This window comes from Ranitomeya imitator, chromosome 1 (genome assembly GCF_032444005.1).
Source record: "Ranitomeya imitator isolate aRanImi1 chromosome 1, aRanImi1.pri, whole genome shotgun sequence".
Classification (NCBI taxonomy): domain Eukaryota; kingdom Metazoa; phylum Chordata; class Amphibia; order Anura; family Dendrobatidae; genus Ranitomeya; species Ranitomeya imitator.
The window spans coordinates 428,806,610-428,828,990 of NC_091282.1; the positions used below are offsets into that span (position 1 = coordinate 428,806,610).

A 22,381-nucleotide genomic window follows, 5' to 3' on the forward strand; every position below is an offset into this window, starting at 1 on the left:
TGGCTGACTTTTTCTCCTTGCCCACGTGGAACTCAACACGTACAAAATGTGTCTCATTAGAGACCATTACAATGTCCCTGAGGCGTGACTTTCCTTTTTAATGACACGCAGCACCCCCATTGTTAGCGCTGCCCGTCTTCAGACATCATTGGTTGGCTGGCTGTGCCTGTGCGTCCGCCCTGCCCGACACAACGCCCCTCGTTGTCTCATATATTTTGACTGCGAGGGTGTGATTGATGGGCACGAGCAGTGCATATGTTCGCCTGTCTTCACTCCCCTCCTTCCGTCTTCTTCAGACTGTGCGGCCTCATGGCCGTGGCAGGCAAAAAGGGATCAGCTGAGGCCGCCCAGTCTGAAGCAGGTGTAAGGACATGTGTGAGCGGCGAACATATTTACTGCACAAGGCCACGAATCCCAGCACCGCAGTGTGACTTTATGGAAAGGCACTGTGGGTCTGGGATTTATGGCCATCGTTAACCGCACCGGCCAACATGAAATGAGGTCATAAGACGGCCTGCACTAACAGGGTATTGCCAAGGGATAACACAAGAGCGCACTCTCCTGTACTGCAAATAACAACGGTAAGGAGTCTGCGCCCAGCACCTAGGTGTAAATTTTGACACCTGTGCTGCGTCTTCTTCAAAAGAAAAGTCACGCCTCCACTACTGTTTGACAGTATAATGGGCTAAATAGTGTACGTGTTTTATTCAGCGTGTGCAAGGAGCAAAATGAAGAGAGCAACCTTTGACTTGTGCAGCATTAATGCTGTTCAAGGTGTTGCTCTTGTACCTTGCAACACCTGAGGGGGGTTAAAGGTTACCTTTGAAATTGGTTCAACTAGGCTTCGGCCTACACTTTGCTCCTCTCCTCCTCCTGCTGACCCTGGGCTCTAACACCGCTAGTTTTTGCCCTGAAGTGCTAGCTGCACAGAGAAAAACACCAGCCAATGTGTTAGTGGGGTTCAGCACCGCCAGCTGTTCCCCTGCTGTGTAGCCGGCATCGTGTCCAGCACAAGCCACGATGGCACAACCGACCAAAAGCTGCCACCAGTGGAGGCTTCGGCCTACACTCTGCTCATCTCCTCCTCCTGCTGACCCTGGGCTCTAACACCGCTAGTTTTTGCCCGGAATTGCTAGCTGCACAGAGAAAAACACCAGCCAATGTGTTAGTGGGGTTCAGCACCGCCAGCTGTTCCCCTGCTGTGTAGCTTGCAACGTGACCTGCAAACGCCACGCAGGCACATCAACTGAAATTGAAGGGAGCTTGCCCCCCACCCCCAGGTGTTTCTATGTATAATAGCCACCTTGTACAGCAGTACTGCTGCATTTGTACAAGGTGGCTGACTTTTTCTCCTTGCCCACGTGGAACTCAACACGTACAAAATGTGTCTCATTGAGACCATTCAACTGTCCCTGAGGTGTGACTTTCCTTTCTAATGATACGCAGCACCACCCTTGGTAGCGCTGCCCGTCTTCTGACATCATTGGTTGGCTGGCTGTGCCTGTGCGTCCGCCCTGCCCAACACAACGCCCCTCGTTGTCTCATATATTTTGGCTGCGAGGGTGTTATTGATGGGCATGTGCAGTGCATATGTTCGCCTGTCGTCACTCATCTCCTTCCGCCTTCTTCAGACTGTGCGGCCTCATGGCCGCGGCATGCGATAAGGGATCAGATGAGGCTGCCCAGTCTGAACCAGGTGTAAGGACATGTGTGAGCGGCAAACATATTAACTGCACAAGGGCACGAATCCCAGTCACGCAGTGTGATTTTTTCCAAACACACTGTGGGTCTGGGATTCATGTCCACCGCTAACCGCATCGGCCAACATGAAATGAGGTCAGAAGACAGGAAGCGCTCACAGCGCATGGCCAAGGGATAACAAGAGCGCAGACTCCTGTACAGCAAATAACAACGCTCAGGAAGCTGCGCCCATGCACCAAGGTGTTATTTTCGACACCTGGGCTGCTTTTCTTTAAAAAGACAAGTCACGCCTCCACTACTGTTTTACAGTAGAATGGGCTAAATAGTGTACGTGTTTTATTCAGCGTGTGCAAGGAGCAAAATTAATAGAGCAACCTTTTACTTGTGCAGCATTAATGATGCACGAGGTGTGGCTCTTGTGCCTTGCAACACCTGAGGGGGGTTAAAGGCTACCTTTGAAATTGGTTCAACTAGGCTTCGGCCTACACTCTGCTCCTCTCCTCCTCCTGCTGACCCTGGGCTCTAACACCGCCAGTTTTTGCCCGGACGTGCTAGCTGCACAGAGAAAAACACCAGCCAATGTGTTAGTGGGGTTCAGCACCGCCAGCTGTTCCCCAGCTGTGTAGCCGGCAACGTGACCTGCAAACGCCACGCAGGCACAACAGAACAAAAGCTGCCACCAGTGCAGGCTTCGGCCTACACTCTGCTCCTCTCCTCCTCCTGCTGACCCTGGGCTCTAACAAAGCTAGTTTTTGCCCGGAAGTGCTAGCTGCACAGAGAAAAACACCAGCCAATGTGTTAGTGGGGTTCAGCACCGCCAGCTGTTCCCCTGCTGTGTAGCCGGCAACGTGACCTGCAAACGCCACGCAGGCACATGAACTGAAATTAAAGGGAGCCTGCCCCCCACCCCCAGGTGTTTCTATGTATAACAGCCACCTTGTACAGCAGTACTGCTGCATTTGTACAAGGTGGCTGACTTTGTCTACTTGCCCACGTTTAATTAAACACGTAAAAAATGTGTCTCATTACAGACCATTACAATGTCCCTGAGGTGTGACTTTCCTTTTTAATGACACGCACCACCCCCCTTGTTAGCGCTGCCCGTCTTCTGACATCTTTGGTTGGCTGGCTGCGGCTGTGCGTCCGCCCTGCCTGAAACCACGCTCCTCGTTGTCTTACTTATTTTGACTGCGAGGGTGTGATTGATGGGCAAGAGCAGTGGATATCTTCGCCTGTCTTTACTCATCTCCTTCCGCCTTCTTAAGAATGTGCGGCCTCATGGCCGCGGCATGCGAGAAGGGATCAGATGAGGCCGCCCAGTCTGATGCAGGTGTAAGGACATGAGGGACAGGCGACAAAATTTACTGCGCAAGGTCACGAATCCCAGCTCTGCAGTGTGACTTTATTAAAAGACACTGCGGGTCTGGGTTTCATGGCCATCGGTAACCGCACCGGCCAACATGAAATGAGGTGAGAAGACAGGCATCGCTCACAGCGCATGGCCAAGGGATAACAAGAGCGCAGACTCCTGTACAGCAAATAACAACGCTCAGGAATCTGCGCCCAGCACCTAGGTGTAAATTTTGACACCTGTGCTGCATCTCCTTAAAAAGACAAGTCACGCCTCCACTACTGTTTGACAGTATAACGGACTAAATAGTGTACGTGTTTTATTCAGCGTGTACAAGGAGCAAACTAAATAGAGCAACCTTTTACTTGTGCAGCATTAATGCTGCACAAGGTGTGGCTCTTGTACCTTGCAACACCTGAGGGGGGTTAAAGGTTACCTTTGAAATTGGTTCAACTAGGCTTCAGCCTACACTCTGCTCCTCTCCTCCTCCTGCTGACCCTGGGCTCTAACACCGCCAGTTTTTGCCCGGACGTCCTAGCTGCACAGAGAAAAACACCTGCCAATGTGTTAGTGGGGTTCAGCACTGCCAGCTGTTCCCCAGCTGTGTAGCCGGCAACGTGACCTGCAAACGCCACGCAGGCACAACAGAACAAAAGCTGCCACCAGTGCAGGCTTCGGCCTACACTCTGCTCCTCTCCTCCTCCTGCTGACCCTGGGCTCATAACACCGCCAGTTTTAGCCTGGAAGTGCTAGCTGCACAGAGAAAAACACCAGCCAATGTGTCAGTGGGGTTCAGCACCGCCAGCTGTTCCCCAGCTGTGTAGCAGGCAACGTGCCCTGCAAACGCCATGCAGGCACATGAACTGTAATTGAAGGGAGCCTGCCCCCCACCCCCAGGTGTTTCTATGTATAACAGCCACCTTGTTCAGCAGTACTGCTGCATTTGTACAAGGTGGCTGACTTTTTCTCCTTGCCCACGTGGAACTCAACACGTACAAAATGTGTCTCATTGAGACCATTCCACTGTCCCTGAGGTGTGACTTTCCTTTCTAATGATACGCAGCACCCCCCTTGGTAGCGCTTCCCGTCTTTTGACATCATGGTTAGCTGGCTGCGCCTGTGCATCCGCCCTGCGTGAAACTACGCCCCTCGTTGTCTTATTTATTTTGTCAGCGAGGGTGTGGTTTATGGGCACGAGCAGTGCATATGTTCGCCTGTCGTCACTCATCTCCTTCCGCCTTCTTCAGACTGTGCGAAAAGGGATCAGCAGAGGCCGCCCAGTCTGAAGCAGGTGTAAGGACGTGTGTGAGCGTCGAAAATATTTACTGCTCAAGGCCACGAATCCCAGCACCGCAGTGTGACTTTATGAAAAGGCACTGTGGGTCTGGGATTTATGGCCATCGTTAACCGCAGCGGCCAACATGAAATAAGGTCATAAGACGGGCAGCGCTAACAGGGCATTGCCAAGGGATAACACAAGAGCGCAGACTCCTGTACAGCAAAAAACAACGCTCAGGAAGCTGCGCCAAGCACAAAGGCGTTATTTGGGACACCTATGCTGCGTCTCCTTAAAAATACAAGTCACGCCTCAACTACAGTTTGACTGTAGAATGGGCTAAATTGTGTACGTGTTGCATTCAGCGTGTGCAAGTAGAAAAATTAATAGAGCAACCTTTTACTTGTGCAGCATTAATGCTGCACAAGGTGTGGCTCTTGTACTTTGTAACACCTGAGGGGGGGTTAAAGGTTACCTTTGAAATTGGTTCAACTAGGCTTCGGCCTACACTCTGCTCCTCTCCTCCTCCTGCTGACCCTGGGCTGTAACAACGCTAGTTTTTGCCCGGAAGTGCCAGCTGCACAGAGAAAAACACCAGCCAATGTGTTAGTGGGGTTCAGCACCGCCTGCTGTTCCCCCACTGTGTAGCCGGCAACGTGTCCTGCAAACGCAACGCAGACACAAAGCTGACTCCAGTGCAGGCTTCGGCCTACACTCTGCTCCCCCTGCTTACCCTTTGCTCCAACACCGCTAGTTGGGGCTGTAGGAAGACAATCTTTGATAGGCAACGCATCCTGGTTCCAGCACCGCCAGCTGGTTCTCGGCAGTGTTTTTGTCACAGGTACTCCCTCGTGCCAAACCTGGTTTCAGCACCGTCAGCTGTTTCCGGGTTGTGTCAAACTCGCTGAGACGCCTATGCTTGCCCCGTCGTGGTGCAGTCGGGTTAGCCAACTCCAGGGTGCCTCCAGTTTAGGAGCTTCCTATGTGGGCTGCGTGAACTGGTAGTCAAGGCTGGTTCTGTAGTGCCAGTAGGCCCAGCTCCCCCTGTAGGACTGTTGGGGTTCGGTAACTGCGGCTGCCTCGCGGCCTAGCTGTTCTCTCCTCTCCTGTGGGCCTTGGGGTCCACCACCTGGTTCCAGCACCGTCAGCTGGTTCCAGGCCGAGCCTTTGGCTTAGGTGCCTCCTCCTGGGTATCCGAGTTCCGCCAACGTCAGGCGGTCCTTGGTAGTGCTTTTAAGCACGGGCACCTACAGCTTAGTAACCGGGTTCCAGCACCGTCAGCTGGTCCTCGGTTGTGCCATTGGCTCTTGCACACTGGGGCAACGCATCTGGGTTCCACACCGCCAGCTGGTTCTCGGCAGTGTTTTTGTCACAGGTACTCGCTCGTGCCAAACCTGGTTTCAGCACCGTCAGCTGTTTCCGGGTTGTGTCAAGCTCACTGAGACGCCTATGCTTGCCCCGTCGTGGTGCGGTCGGGTTAGCCAACTCCAGGGTGCCTCCAGTTTAGGAGCTTCCTATGTGGGCTGCGTGAACTGGTAGTCAAGGCTGGTTCTGTAGTGCCAGTAGGCCCAGCTCCCCCTGTAGGACTGTTGGGGTTCGGTAACTGCGGCTGCCTCGCGGCCTAGCTGTTCTCTCCTCTCCTGTGGGCCTTGGGGTCCACCACCTGGTTCCAGCACCGTCAGCTGGTTCCGGGCCGAGCCTTTGGCTTAGGTGCCTCCTCCTGGGTATCCGAGTTCCGCCAACGTCAGGCGGTCCATGGTAGTGCTTTTAAGCGCGGGCACCTACAGCTTAGTAACCGGGTTCCAGCACCGTCAGCTGGTCCTCGGTCGTGCCATTGGCTCTTGCACACTGGGGCAACGCATCTGGGTTCCAGCACCGCCAGCTGGTTCTCGGCAGTGTTTTTGTCACAGGTACTCCCTCGTGCCAAACCTGGTTTCAGCACCGTCAGCTGTTTCCGGGTTGTGTCAAGCTCACTGAGACGCCTATGCTTGCCCCGTCGTGGTGCGGTCGGGTTAGCCAACTCCAGGGTGCCTCCAGTTTAGGAGCTTCCTATGTGGGCTGCGTGAACTGGTAGTCAAGGCTGGTTCTGTAGTGCCAGTAGGCCCAGCTCCCCCTGTAGGACTGTTGGGGTTCGGTAACTGCGGCTGCCTCGCGGCCTAGCTGTTCTCTCCTCTCCTGTGGGCCTTGGGGTCCACCACCTGGTTCCAGCACCGTCAGCTGGTTCCGGGCCGAGCCTTTGGCTTAGGTGCCTCCTCCTGGGTATCCGAGTTCCACCAACGTCAGGCGGTCCTTGGTAGTGCTTTTAAGCGCGGGCAGCTACAGCTTAGTAACCGGGTTCCAGCACCATCAGCTGGTCCTCGGTCGTGCCATTGGCTCTTGCACACTGGGGCAACGCATCTGGGTTCCAGCACCGCCAGCTGGTTCTCGGCAGTGTTTTTGTCACAGGTACTCCCTCGTGCCAAACCTGGTTTCAGCACCGTCAGCTGTTTCCGGGTTATGTCAAGCTCACTGAGACGCCTATGCTTGCCCCGTCGTGGTGCGGTCGGGTTAGCCAACTCCAGGGTGCCTCCAGTTTAGGAGCTTCCTATGTGGGCTGCGTGAACTGGTAGTCAAGGCTGGTTCTGTAGTGCCAGTAGGCCCAGCTCCCCCTGTAGGAGTGTTGGGGTTCGGTAACTGCGGCTGCCTTGCGGCCTAGCTGTTCTCTCCTCTCCTGTGGGCCTTGGGGTCCACCACCTGGTTCCAGCACCGTCAGCTGGTTCCGGGCCGAGCCTTTGGCTTAGGTGCCTCCTCCTGGGTATCCAAGTTCCGCCAACGTCAGGCGGTCCTTGGTAGTGCTTTTAAGCACGGGCACCTACAGCTTAGTAACCGGGTTCCTGCACCGTCAGCTGGTCCTCGGTCGTGCCATTGGCTCTTGCACACTGGGGCAACGCATCTGGGTTCCAGCACCGCCAGCTGGTTCTCGGCAGTGTTTTTGTCACAGGTACTCCCTCATGCCAAACCTGGTTTCAGCACCGTCAGCTGTTTCCGGGTTGTGTCAAGCTCACTGAGACGCCTATGCTTGCCCCGTCGTGGTGCGGTCGGGTTAGCCAACTCCAGGGTGCCTCCAGTTTAGGAGCTTCCTATGTGGGCTGCGTGAACTGGTAGTCAAGGCTGGTTCTGTAGTGCCAGTAGGCCCAGCTCCCCCTGTAGGACTGTTGGGGTTCGGTAACTGCGGCTGCCTCGCGGCCTAGCTGTTCTCTCCTCTCCTGTGGGCCTTCGGGTCCACCACCTGGTTCCAGCACCGTCAGCTGGTTCTCGGCAGTGTCTTTTGCTCTTGTACCTTCTGCTCCCCATCCTGGTTCCAGTACCGTCAGCTGGTTCCGGGCAGAGCCTTTGGCTTAGGTGCCTCCTTCTGGGTATCCAAGTTCCACCAACGTCAGGTGGTCCTTGGTAGTGCTTTCAGGCACGGGTACCTCCTGCTTAGTAACCGGGTTCCAGTAATGTCAGCTGGTCTTTGGTAGTTCCATTGGCTCTTGGACCTTCGGCTACCCATCCGGGTTCCAGTACCGTCAGCTGGTTCTCGGCAGTGTCTTTTGCTCTTGTACCTTCTGCTCCCCATCCTGGTTCCAGTACCGTCAGCTGGTTCCGGGCAGAGCCTTTGGCTTAGGTGCCTCCTTCTGGGTATCCGAGTTCCGCCAACGTCAGGCGGTCCTTGGTAGTGCTTTTTAGCACGGGTACCTCCTGCTTAGTAACCGGGTTCCAGGAACGTCAGCTGGTCCTCGGTAGTTCCATAGGCTCTTGAACCTTCGGGTAGCCATCCGAGTTCCAGTTCCATCATCTGGTTCTTGGCATTTTCTCAGCCTTCTTGTACCTTCTGCTACATTTCCAAGTTGAAGACCCTAAAGTCGACGACCCGGAAGACCACCCCGATGACGACGACGACAACCCGGAAGACCACCCCGACGACGACGACGGCGGAGACAACGACGGCGGAGACGACGACGGCGGAGATGACGACGCTGGAGACGACGACATGGAAGACCGAGAAGCAGAAGAACAAGAGGCTGCAGAACAAAGAGCAGAAGAACATTAAGCATAACACTTAATATCAGAGCAAAAGATATTATCTCAATTATATGCAGAAGAAGACTAAGCAGTGTATGGGGGTGAGTCCGTTCCTCCTCGTGGTGCCCCTGGATAAAGCCTGATGCTGCAGGCCAAACTGAACACGGACAAATGTAACTTTTGTGACTGGCAGAACAGAAGGTGTAATCTTCCAACTTTTATAGATAACAACTACGGGAATGCCTGTCACAAATGAGAATATGATGAAGAAGTAGAATAGGAAGAATAATACAGTTGAATAAAATGAATATGTAGAATAGGAAGAATAATAATAGTTGAATAAAATGAATATGAAGAATGTAATAAATAAAAAAAAAAGGTAAAGGATGAAGAAGAAGATGAATAAGGTGAAGAAGAAGTTGATGTCAAAGATGCTGATGATGATGAAGATGAAAGTGTGGGAAAAGTAAAAAAAAAAAGAAGGGGAAGGGCGTGGAATAGTGAAACATCAATATCTGACAAAATAAAAAAAATATTTACATAGTCAATATCTTTGTCACTCCGAACGTCTTTAAAAAAAAAACCAAACAACATGCTATTCTATTTGATTGGGCTAAACCTCTATGACTTTAATGTCTCCGCCACCTCCCCAAATACATCCTGCATTATTCTTAGTTGTTTTCCTTCATGTAGAATGAACCTACAAGGAAAGAAAGGGTTTATTTTAATTCCGATATTTTGGTCCCATTGACTTGCATTGGGATCGGGTATCGGTATCGGCGATATCCGATATTTTTTGAATATCGGCCGATCCTATCCGATACCGATACTTTCCGATATCGGAAGGTATCGCTCAACACTAGTTGTGAGACATGATCAGACACATACTGTTTATGAAGAGGGGACTCTGAAAGTCACAATTTTTTTTTCAGGGCCATTAGGTAGTCATCACGATTTGCAGTGGGCTACCAGTCGGCCCTTACTATTGTTAGAGGGAAAGCAGGTGGCCCTCACTATTGTAAGAGTGAGGGCCATCAGGTGTCTCTTAGTTAGCACCCAGCCCTCACTAAGCATTTTTGGAGGACCAGCGGACACTTTGCATAGCCGTATTTTGCTACTGCAATATAATTTATCCATCTGAGGTGGGCAAATTTTCTTTTTCGTATCAATAATGCAAAGCATGAAACTTGGAGGAACAACAGGTGGCCCTCGCAATTTATAGAGGGACAGTAGGCGCCCCGCAGTATTTTTAGAGGACTAGCAGGCATCTCATGGACAGATGAAACCAAGATAGAGCTTTTTGGTAAAACACATCATTCTACTTTTTACTGTAAATGGAATGATGCCTACAAATAAAAGAACACTGGTTCAAAGATATTTTGTGGATGTTTTGCTGCCTCTGGTCCTGGGTGCCTTGTCTGTGTTCAAGGCATCATGAAATGTGAAGATTCCCAAAGGATTTTGTGTCACAATTTAGTGCCCAGGGTCTGAAAGCTGGGTTTGCATTCTAGGTCATAGGTCTTCCACCAGGAAAATGACCCCAAACATACTTCAAGAAGCACCCAGAAATAGATGGAAACAAAACACTCGAGAGTTTAGAAGCTGTTACTGTACATGGGGGGATTCGGGACACTATTAAATGTTAAGTGGGTACTTAAGAAGCATTATTGTTTATGGGGCACCAGTAGTGCAGCTACTTGGTGGTAGAGGCTGCTGAGCTGGCTGTCATTCAGTGCTGGGGCGCGGTTACAGCTGACACTCTCTATACACAGTGTGGTGTCTGAAACCATGCTGGCACTGCCCTTATGACTGGAATAGCAAGGCTGCTGAGAGGAATAAAGTTAATTTCCTCCTGGCAGTGTTACTCTCAGTGTGGGCACCGCACGGTGTCAGAGCGCTATTAATTATTATACTGTGTTTAGTTGGAGAAGTCGGGACATCATACTATGTATAGGTGACCCCTGCTATACTTCAAACTGTATCTATGGGAGCTGCGAGCCCATCATACTGTGTATAAGGGAGCTGTGGGGCATTATACTGTGTGTATGGGGGCGGTTATCCCATTATACTGTGTACAGGGGAACTGTGGGGGCATTATACTGTGTATAAGGTAGCGTTTGCCCAATATACTTTGCACAGGGAAACTGTGGGGGACATCATACTATATGTACAGGAGCTGTGGGCCCACCATGCTGTGTATATGGGAGCTATGAAGGCATTATACTGTACATAGGGGAGCTGTTGTTCCATTGTACTGTATAAAGGGAAGCATTACACTTTCTACAGTGGAGCCCAGTTGGCATTATATTGTGTACAGGGGAGCTGTGGGCTCACTATAAAGTGTATAGTGGAGCTGTGGGCTCACCATACTGTGTATAGGGGAGCAGTGGCTCATCATACTGTGTAGAGGGCACATGTGGGCTCAGCATACTGTGTATAGGGGAGTAGTGTGGACATCATACTGTGTATAAGGAAGTTGTGCGATTCGATCATCATACTGTGTATAGTGGAGCTGTACATGGGGGCAAATTAGGGGACATTATTAAATGTTAAGTGGGCGATGAAACATTATTGTTTTAGGGCACTCAGAGTATCAGACCATCAAAGTTGCATCTGGGGTTTTATTATGTTTTAGGTATAAAATGTGGAGGGCACTAGCACAGTGCATTAATATTTTCTAGGGGGTAATTTTAACCATCTAGAGAGCACAAAGGTGGCATTATTACTATGTATGGGGCACAGTGGTGGCAGTATTATGTGTGTCGCGGTAAGAGGAGCCGTTATTGTACCACACAGCATGTACTGGAGGACACATACTGTAGCAGCGGCTCAGTATTGGGGTATCAGCAGAATGAGCAATTTGTACAGGTTAGGCATCAATATGGACAATGCTGGAATTGTGAGAAGTCAGATGTTTCATTGTTGTAATCTCTGCAGCCGGGTCCTGGCTGGAGAAGTTATCATGTCGATCTGGGCCAGATAGAAAAGACGGGAAAAGTGAACGACTCCATAAAAAAGAACATCGGCTGCAAGTAACCATCTATAACTGTACTGTGATCTCTTATATGGTCTGCAATACTGGTACCTACCACTATATGGTCACCATATAGTAATATCAGTATTTTTGCATAGAGAGTTATTGTCAATCACTCATCTGGTGATGTTCCTCTATACTCACAATTTGGGTGCACCACATGGCTGTAGTCATGGTTAGAAGCCCACTCAGATTTTTCGCCACCCCCACCCCTGAGCTGAAACCCTAGCTATGCCTCTGGAAAACCATATCCCTGTATAGGGGTTAAAAGGTATTGGGATTTCTTTGGAGTTTGCTAGACGGAGTGGCTTAAGGTACCGTTACACTAAGCGATTTACCAACGATCACGACCAGCGATACGACCTGGCCGTGATCGTTGGTAAGTTGTTGTGTGGTCGCTGAGGAGCTGTCACACAGACAGCTCTCCAGCGACCAACGATGCCGAAGTCCCCGGGTAACCAGGGTAAACATCAGGTTACTAAGCACAGGGCCGTGACGTCACCGCTGTGCTGTGCTTTACGGCCGGCGCTCACAGTCAGTGCGGGAAGCTGTCGGCGAGGGACGTGACAGACACCGGAATGTGAGTATGTAGTGGGTTTTTTTTTACATTTACAATGGTAACCAGGGTAAATATCGGGTTACTAAGCGTGAACACATCGCTGGATCGGCGTCACACACGCCGATCCAGTGATGACAGCGGGTGATCCAGCGACGAAATAAAGTTCTGGCCTTCTAGCTCCGACCAACGATGTCACAGCAGGATCCTGATCGCTGCTGCGTGTCAAACACAACGAGATCGCTATCCATGACGCTGCAACGTCACGGATCGCTAGCAATATCGTTCAAAAGTTGCTCAGTGTGAAGGTACCTTTATGCCAAATCTGCCCGAGGCAGCCTTTTGAATCTGTGGCCTCGGACTGAAGTTACCCAGAGTCTATATGCTGACTGCAATGCCAGGACTGACTGCGGGACTCTCAACTTGAACTTATAGCCTCGAGATTATAGGTTTAGAGACTCACAGTTAGTCTACGTGTTGCAGTCCGTATATGCACTGTGAAATATGCTTGTGTGAACCTGGCCCTAGACAGTGCAATCTAAAGAGGGACTTAGCAAAAACAGTGCAGAGGAAACATGGTGCAGCGACACATTGACACCGAACAGGAACAGGAATATGGAGCTTAATGTTTTGTTTTCTTTTGCAAGAGTTTTGATAAATGTTCCTCGTAGACTTGACAGTCTTACAATGGGCCAAAATTATCACAGCAATTTCTGCTGTTTAATAAATTTGATGTATCTTGAGACCGTCTATTGTAAGTTTACACTACATATTATTTGTGCCAAATTTTTGCTGGCTGCATTTTCTGGCATGTTGTGCTGCATGTACAGCCACATTAAACCCCTTTCCACTAAACCACACACCTTTCAGAGAAACCAATCGCTTTTGTTGGACTAACCATAGGAAGTGTCTAAAGCATAATAAATATGTCACCAGTCTTGCAAAGACAGTTTTTGCACCAGAATTTTGCCACATACTGTATATCCATATCATTCTCATCAATGATTGACCAAGACTATCTACCGGAGTTGAATGTTTTGGCATTTCCTAATGACAGACACGGGTAACACTTCAGACAGGAGCTGTATTTGTCATTGTCAACTATTGTACAAGTGACTGCATTTTTTTCCTTCCATGTAAAACTAGAGAGACAAACCTCTGTTGACATGTGATAATTAGCGAAAAGTGAAAGATTTCCAGGGCAATTAATCTTGTTACTTTAACTTACCAAGGAACACTGTATGAAAAGCACTGCATTTAATCAATAACTATAAGCACTACCTTCATTTTTAACCCTGCTGTTCTGTTGGTCAAAAATGACCGACTTTGAACTTCAATATTCTTTAAAATATTCAAGATGCGGCTCTGAAACCCGTGGCCGACCGACCCATCCTCATTTAAGTCAATCAACCACAAGTTTCAGAACCGCATCTTGAACACCCCAAAAAATACCAAAGTTCAAAATAGGTCTCCCCAGACCGAACAGAACAGCAGGGTTAAAAAATAATTTTTATGTAACAGTAAGTTCTAGACATATGCTAAATTACAGTAAAATCTTTTTTAAGATATACTCTTTCTTTAGAAATTTATTGCACATTTACAAAATATGTTATAGATGTCTGATCGTTGTGGGCACTACAACATTGAAGGGGTTGTCCATGACCTTAATATTGATGGCCGATCCTTAGGATAGGTCATCAATGTCTGATCGGTTGGGGTGCGACACCCGGCACCTCTACCGATCAGCCCTTTCAGTGTCAATGGTGGCCGGAACTGCTCAGTTGTGAAGCTGCACAGCCCTGTTGACTGTATAATGACTGCGGCCAGGTACTGCACATACACCCCCTATTCAAACCAGTTCTGTTGATAAATCTGTGGTGTACAGCTCTGTAACAGAACCGTGCCATCTGCCGCTGACACCGGTAACATCTGATCGGCAGGGGGTGCCAGGTGCTGTAACCCCATCAAACACTGATAACCTTTCCTAAGGATAAACCATCATTGTTAAAGTCGTGGGCAACCCATTAATATCTCTGCATTGATATGAGAGCCAAAGGCTGCCTCACCAGGCAGAATAGAAGGTTGGGAGACCCACGTTCTGTAGATAACTGTCGGTCCTAGAGGTGAGACTCACATTGGTCAACACTTTTATGTCATATCCTGTGGAATATGGGGAATGCTCTTTAGATGGGACAAAAAAGGTGCCACATTATCAAAATGTAGCCCTAGATTATATTGCAAATTATTATTGAAACAATAGATGGACTAACTGCATTTTTGAACTACCAAATTAATGAAATTTTAATGTACATCATGATTATATATCATATAGAACAAAGTTGTTTTACAATACCTTCATTTTCTTCCACCTCAATTTGTACTGTGGGCAAAAAGAAATATGTTGATCAATATATGTGTGCGAAATTATCAGCACAGCAACTTGGTGTAAACAGTAGATACATACTAAAATGTATAAAATATACTGAATGCATGTTCATGTACCTGAATCAGGAGCTGTACCAAAAATGCAAGCTGTTACCTATCTACCGGATTAACATTAAGTCACTGATTGCTCTCACTGCTACGACCTACTAATTCTAAGAAAATCGCTCTAGAGTGTCCCATTGAAATGAATGGATGGTCACCCAAGTCCATCATCTCTCCATTCATTGTCTATGGAGCTTTTTATGTATTAAATATGGTGGGGTCTCCAGCAATCCCACAGACAATCCATATTCCCAGCGATTGGATTCCCAGTGATCAGCAAGTTATCACCTATTTCCCAAATGGATTTTTAGTTTAACCCTTTTAAGTCTGACATATGTAAATTAAATTACACACATGGCATCCCTAAAGGTTACAGTAACATAAAGGTAGATGAGCACCTACTCATTCTAAAAGGACACCTAGGTCCATGGGGCACATTTGGTTTACTAAGAATATAAATTAACAACACAAAGCACTCAATGCTATTGGATAAATACGGAATACAATAGTTCAGCTCTGTTACCATATAGTTCAGTCTATAGTTCTTGCGGCATAAATACCTAAAAACCTTAGAACATATATACAAATGATATATTTAGTAAATACACAAATGTTTGTATTGATCACATTTCTGAGTTGAATGTAAAATGCCCTATTTTGTTAAAAGTTTCTTTCAGAGGCTCGTTTGGCAATGCTGACAGATTGCCAGTAAGAATACACTGAATGTGTCAAAACAATAGAAGTATAGCAGGAATCAGACCTATTATAAGTAGATTAGCATGTGGGTGCTGTTGTTATCCATTGTCGGATGTGTCTGGCACTGAGCCATGGCTTCCATAATAAAAAGAAAGACATGTTTCAATATATAACACTGGTTAAAAAGTCCTTATGTATCTACATATTTTATGACTTATAACTAAGAATAATTATTTAAATGCAGTTTGCATCATTAATCCATTAATTCAGATTATTCAATATATTTTTATTCTTCATTATGTAAATGTAATATTCCAGGTTAGCCCAAAATGCCATCTCGCTCAATCAATACCTCATGACTATCTCCAGCTCATATCTACTAGTAATGTACATGAGACGCACTGTATAAACACATTCAAAAAAAATTGCAAAACATGATAATTGGATTATACGCAGTATAACCAGATGGAGAAACGTTGCTTTATTATTAACTCCTTAGTGACAAGGCCTGAATGGACCTTATTGAAATGCAATTTTTTTCTCCCTTTTGCCTCACAGCAGCCATATTTTTTATATTTTTTTCATTTGCGTGATTATATGAGGTTTTGCCTTATGTGGAACAAATTGAATATTTTTTTTAGTCCTGTCTGCTTTAGTGTAAATACTTATACAATACTGCCAACTTTCTATAAATTTAGAAAACAAAACAATTTTTGTTCATTTTTTTTTGCTTACGGTATATATTTTACTGTTCTTCTTTTATACTAAATATCCTATTGAATAAACTCTAAAGATTATTACAGTTGAGCGGACACCTAATACGAGTAGAATATATACCATAAATAGTGATAAAAATATAAAAAAACCTGTTTGTTTTATACATGTGGACTTTTTATTTGTTATTACTTTACTTTTTTTAGCTGTTATATAACAAAAACATTTTTACTTAACTTTTGTTTATTTTTTCTCAATGTTACAGGAATAATTATAGGGGCCCAAATTACAGTGAAAAACAGCTCCCTGCTGTGCTATGAACTATTGGCAGAGCTGATCAGGGGTCTGCAATGACCCAGCAGTTCTGCTATGCCGGCAGAGATATGGTGATCGTGTGATTGCTAGGTGTTACTGAGGTATTAGCAGTGATGATGCTTCTATTCTCTGTACAGTGCTTGCTGAGTGCCATGTAACCGTCGCAACAGAAGACAGAAGCAGTAATGCTACGTTCACATTGGCATTCCGCCAATGTGCGTCGCTGTTGCGCCGGCGACGCAGCGGCGACGCAGCGGCGACGCGCCCCTATGTTTAACATAGGGGACGCGTGCGTCGTTTTGGTGGCGTTTTTCGCCACGTGCGTCGTTTCCGACGCTAGCGTCGGACGCAAGAAAACGCTACATGTAGCATTTTCTGTGCGTCCGATTTTCGTCGGAAAACGACGCACGCGTCGCAAAACGCGCGCGTTTTTGCGCGCGTTTGCGCGCGTTTTAGCGTGCGTCACGCGTTGCGTCGCCGACGCACGGCGGCGCAACGCTAATGTGAACGTAGCCTAAGAAACCACTTCTGTCTTCTCCTCAGGGTTCACAGCTCTGTCTAGCAGCCGAGGAATTGAGCTGCTCATGCTACATTACAGGAGCAGGAGTTTTATAGCTGCACCATAAATTTCCAGTGGTGTGTAGTCGAAGCCCTGGGCCAAGTACCAAACATTGTACTAATATAAATAACAGTATGCATTTTACTAGCATAAATAGTAGTCTACGTAGTTCTAGTATAAAAGTAGCGTACATAGTAATGGTAAAAGTATCAATATATAGTAATGGTAAAAAAAGACGTATCCAAAGCAAATTATACATAGTAGTATAAACACTACTACTTAAAAATAGCAGATATGGTATAGTTGAAATAATACTAGTGTAAATTGTAGTAATACTATTCTAGAGCCAAATTGGTTCAGAGACAAAAACAGTTGAACTCAACTAATATTTTAGCTATTGCTACGTATGCAGAGAGAGAAGTCACTATTGCGTCACAAAGGCAAAACGTGACTACCATGATATGAAAAGCATACAACCTGCATTTTGGTTGCAGAAAAGGAGACAAGTACAAGAGTTGGGCCCCACACATATGCTGCAGTAGAAGTACTTCACATATTGCCCAGTGGTTGCATGGGAAGAGGCAACCATTCTTTGCGTGACAAAACATCCAGAATGTCCCTAGTGTCTTTAATATGGCCAGGCACCCTAAGAACCACCGGCTGCAACAAAGAATCCAGCCATTGTCCCATGAGTTCATTTGTGGAACCTATACTGGATACAATCGGACGCATTGGGTGGAAAGTTACTTTTCTTGTGGATCTTAGGTAGTCCATATAAGATCGGTGTAACAGGATGAGATACTTTCAAAAAAATCACTTTGTTTCTTTGAAATAACACCTAGGGAAAAACCTTCATTTATGATGTTATCCAGCTTAGTGGTGGGATCTGTTCTTAGTTTTTTGTAAGTGGTTTCATCAGATAATAAATTCAAAATTGCTTCTTTATATTGCACAGAATCCATGACAACCACTACTCCTCCCTTGTCACTCATCTTTATGACCACATCCTTCATTTCTTGTATTTCTTTGATAATGCGTCTCTGGTATCTAGTTACATTATGAATAGCACCAGGAACTGGTTCAGTGATTTTAAGATTTTTGAGTTCACGCTCTAAGACTTCTTGGAATCTGTTCATACAGTCCACTCTAGATTGAATGGGATAGAAAAAAGGATTATTATGTTTAAACTGATCCGATTGACTGACAGTCTTGAGACACAATATTATGATCCTGTAGCTCCTGTAGGGATAGCAGCGCAACTTGTTCATGGGAATCCATTGAATGAAATTCATTGACTATGGTTTCATGTTGATTCTTGCCATCTACTATCTCATAAGACAATAAACAATAACAATAAATAATAATAATAATAAGACCAAAAATGTTTTCTTATTGTTAACTTGCAGACAAATTTGTTAATGTCAAGTATAGTAGAAAACAGGTTGAAATCTTGATCTGGAGCAAAGTTCAATCCATAAGACAACACATGTTGATGGTATTAATTTTCTTATGAATTCTTTCTCATTTATTTCATGTTTTGTAATGTTATTTCCGGATATTTATGTGGTCAACATGGATCTTTTTGATTGGTAATTGGTAATTTATATGCCGATTTGTGTTTTAGGATAGATTAGCTTGGATAAAAACTGCGGCAGCAGCAGTCGAAACGCGTCGCTCTCCTCACGGGGTCATGGTGAGATCCAAGGAGCATGTATCTTTTAAATTTTTGAATTAAAGAGTTTATATTTTATTCATATGAAGCTGGAACATTTGCTTTTTTGATAAATTTCCAAGCTTGAGTACATTTCCAAGGTTGAGTGAAGCAAAGATGAAGTCTTTATTGGACCTCAGATTCGTAAACTCAAGATGAGGAGTTTCTCTATTTGTTGCATGGCAAGGAAAAGGCTGCATAAGTAGCATTCGCATCAGTGGTAACTAATTTCTTGAGAAACTCAAGAGCAGATAACTATGAAGAGTGCCTGGAAAATCTCCTCATACCATGTAAATACATTGGCTGTAACATGTCCTTAAAGATTAATTTCTTTTATTTGTATCTAGGCTTTTTTTAGGCTGGGTTCACATTACCGTATGTGTGCGCAGCGTATACTTGCATATCGATCCACATGCTTCTTGTATACATATATTTTACATTGAGTATGCAGAGACATGAATTAGCATGCGTTTGCCTTCGGATTCATACGCATGCGCCGTTTTACGGTGTGCGGTGAACGCAACATGTTGCATTCTTTGAGGCGTCAATTTAGCGCAGACATACACATGCGGATGAATGCGAAAAACAACACATTACTGTCTATGGGAATGCATTTGGACACAAGGACATGTTTATCCATGCGTTCGATACACATGCGTACTTTAAACTAATCATGTCCTGGAAAAGATGTCACAACCTGCAAAATCCCTGATGTATAAAAGGGGGTCTAGAGACAGGAAGTCCATTACTCTCAAGACTCTGGATGCAAGCACAAGACTCTGGACACGACTCTGGATGTAAGTATAGAAGCTTTGAAAATGTGTGTCTGTCTTTCACTTCATTCTGTACTCTGTACTTATGTTTTGCTTTCTGTTCCTTCTAGACTGTGTGTTTTTCCTGTCCTGGCCTCCTTGCCTGGCTTGCTCGTTCCTGTCTGGGATTACCTGTTATGGATTGCTCCTGTGACCCTGTGTAAGTACGAATGTGTGTACTATGTTGCTCTGCCCAGTCTCATACTCTGCCTAGTTTCACACCCTTCGTCACTTTGTGTCTTATGTTTTCCTTTTTTTCCTTGTAGACTGTGCGGTGCTGCTGTTTCGGTGCTGTGCTGCTGTTTCGGTGCTGTGCTCCTATCCTCGTGTTGTGCTGCTGTTCCGGGGTGGTGCTGCTGTCACACTTCTGTGCTGCCTGCTGTGCTGTTGGACTACTGCCTGTACTGTAAGTATTGGCCTTCAAATACATGTATATTTAATTGCTTTGGCTACATTGGCTCTTTTAAACAAGTTCAATTTCTCTTATGTGTTTCACTTGACTGCTGCCTGCTCTTCAAACATGCCCTCCAGTGAAGACCTGACTGCTTCCCAGGGTGGACATGACACCGATTATGTAATCACAGTTGATATACAGATTGGTATGTATTGACTGGCAATAGTACACATGTGAAAAATCATGTATTTTCTTTACAGGAACCTTCCAGTGCAGAAGAGCAGAAGCAGTCAAGTGGAAATGAATCTTCCCAGGGTCGTTGGGTTCAAGTTCCTGAGGAGGAAAGACTGGGTGTAAGTATTCTTCTTTTCATTATCAGACTTGTAATTGAGTTTTTTCTCAGTTTTGTGTATTTAACCTGTATGACATAACTTTTTTTTCTTATTTTATTTCATCTTTTGGTTCGACAACATGAGGAAGGTCAACATGTCATTGACAATGACCTACTCATTCCACTGGTTCAAGAGTGTGTAGCACTGTGGGACCCCCGTGATCGTAAACATTCCAACCCAGTATTGATTTGACGACTCTGGGAAGAAGTCTGTTGGATGATTGGAATCATGCAAGGCCACAAGTCAGAAAGAATTTTCGTAAGTATTGCAATGTGGTCTCTGTTTTGCTCTAAATGTTGGTATCTTTTTTTACAATTAATTTTTTGTTCCCCTTCACAGTAAAGAGAGTAAAAGTTTATTGGCGTTCGATGAAGGATCGCTTCAATAAGGATATCAGACAGGAGATCCAGGTTAAAAGTGGTGCTGCTCCAAAGCCTTCGAAGTATAAATACAATTGTATGCTGACTTTTCTGAGGCCTGCGCTTGCTCAGCAAATATGAGTATCTTTTCTGTTGTCTGACTATTATATAAACTTTTTAAAAAAATTACTGTATATACTCGAGTATAAGCCAACCCAAGTATAAGCCGACCCCCCTAATTTTGCCACAAAAAACTGGGAAAACTTAATGACTCGAGTATAAGCCTAGGGTGCAAAAAATGCAGCAGTTACCGGTAAATGTCAAAAGTAAAAATAGATACCAATAAAAGTAAAATTAATTGAGACATCAGTAGGTTGTGTTTTTGAATATCCATATTGAAGCAAGAGCCCCATATAATGCTCCATAAAGTTTGATGGGCCACATTAAATGCTCCATATTAAAATATGCCCCATATAATCCTGCATAAATGGTAAAAAGGGCCCCATAAGATGCTCCATAGACACATTTGCCCAATATAATGCTGCACAAACGTTATGGCCCCATAAGATGATCCATACAGTCACTTGCCCCATATAATGCTGCACAAACGTTATGGCCCCATAAGATGCTCCATACAGTCACTTGCCCCTTATAGTGCTGCACAATTGTTATGGCCCCATAAGATGCTCCATACAGTCACTGCCCCTTATAGTGCTGCACAATCATTATGGCCCCATAAGATGCTCCATACAGACACTGCCCCTTATAGTGTTGCACATGGCCCCATAAGATGCTCCATACAGACACTGACCCTTATAGTGCTGCACATGGCCCCATAAGATGATCCATACAGACACTGCCCCTTATAGTACTGCACAATCGTTATGGCCCCATACAGATGGTCCATACAGTCACTGCCCCTTATAGTGCTGCACAATCATTATGGCTCCATTAGATGCTCCATACAGACACTGCCCCTTATAGTGCTGCACATGGCCCCATAAGATGCTCCATACAGACACTGCCCCTTATAGTGCTGCACAATCGTTATGGCCCCATACAGATGCTCCATACAGTCACTTGCCCCATATGCTGTGGCTGCGATAAAAAAAAAAAATCATATACTCACCTCTCCGTCGCTCAGGACTCTGGCACTTTCACCTGCTCCTCGTTCGGGTGCGGCTCCGTCCTCAGCACTGACGTTCAGCAGAGGGTGCACACTGACAACGTCATCGCGCCCTCTGACCTGAGCGTCACTGCCAGAGGACGCTGATGACTGAGCCGCACCGGAATGAGGAGAGGTAAATATTGCGCAGCGCTGCGCTCCCCCTCCCCGTATACTTACCTGCTCCTGGCGCGGTACAGTCCCTGCTTCTCCCGGCGCCGCAAATTCTACCTGTACTGAGCGGTTACCATTACCAGTCATTACAGTAATGAATATGCGGCTCCACCCCTATGGGAGGTGGAGCCGCATATTCATTACTGTAATGAGCGGTACCATGTAAGCAGGGACGTGCAGGGACCGCACCAGGAGTAGGTAAGTATAATTAGATAGCCCCCGCTCCCCCTTCCCTGCCGACCCCCGGGTATGACTTGAGTATAAACCGAGAGAGGGACTTTCAGCCCCAAAAAATGGGCTGAAAATCTCAGCTTATACTCGAGTATATACGGTAGTAATGTTTTTATTTTCCACACAGAATCTGGAGCAGCACTATAGAACCTGGATCTTCCTCTGTTGGAGTGGTCCCTCATCAACCAGCCAAAGAACAGTCCCAATCATCCACCAGCGATGTAGCAACCAGGCATGCTTCACAGGCTGGGGAACAGGCAGCCGGTCCATCAGGTTTTCCCCTCTCCCAGCCCTCTGCCACTGCTTTTGTTGGGACTTCTCATCAGCGGCAGAGGGCCTGGGAGAGGTCAGTCATGCCCGAGATTATTCACTTAAGCTCGGTCTTCCAGGATGGAATGAAGGTGATTGGA

General features: G+C 46.4%; 1 protein-coding gene across 1 annotated transcript in view; it reads right to left on the minus strand.

The window, feature by feature from the left end:
* Positions 1-14,340, minus strand: part of LOC138670712 (transmembrane channel-like protein 1) — a 181,687-nt gene extending 167,347 nt beyond the window's left edge. The window contains exon 1 of the mRNA XM_069758357.1: positions 14,316-14,340. The gene's annotated coding sequence lies outside the window, so the exon portion shown is untranslated. The remainder of the gene's footprint in view (positions 1-14,315) is intronic.
* Positions 14,341-22,381: the final 8,041 nt, after the last annotated feature.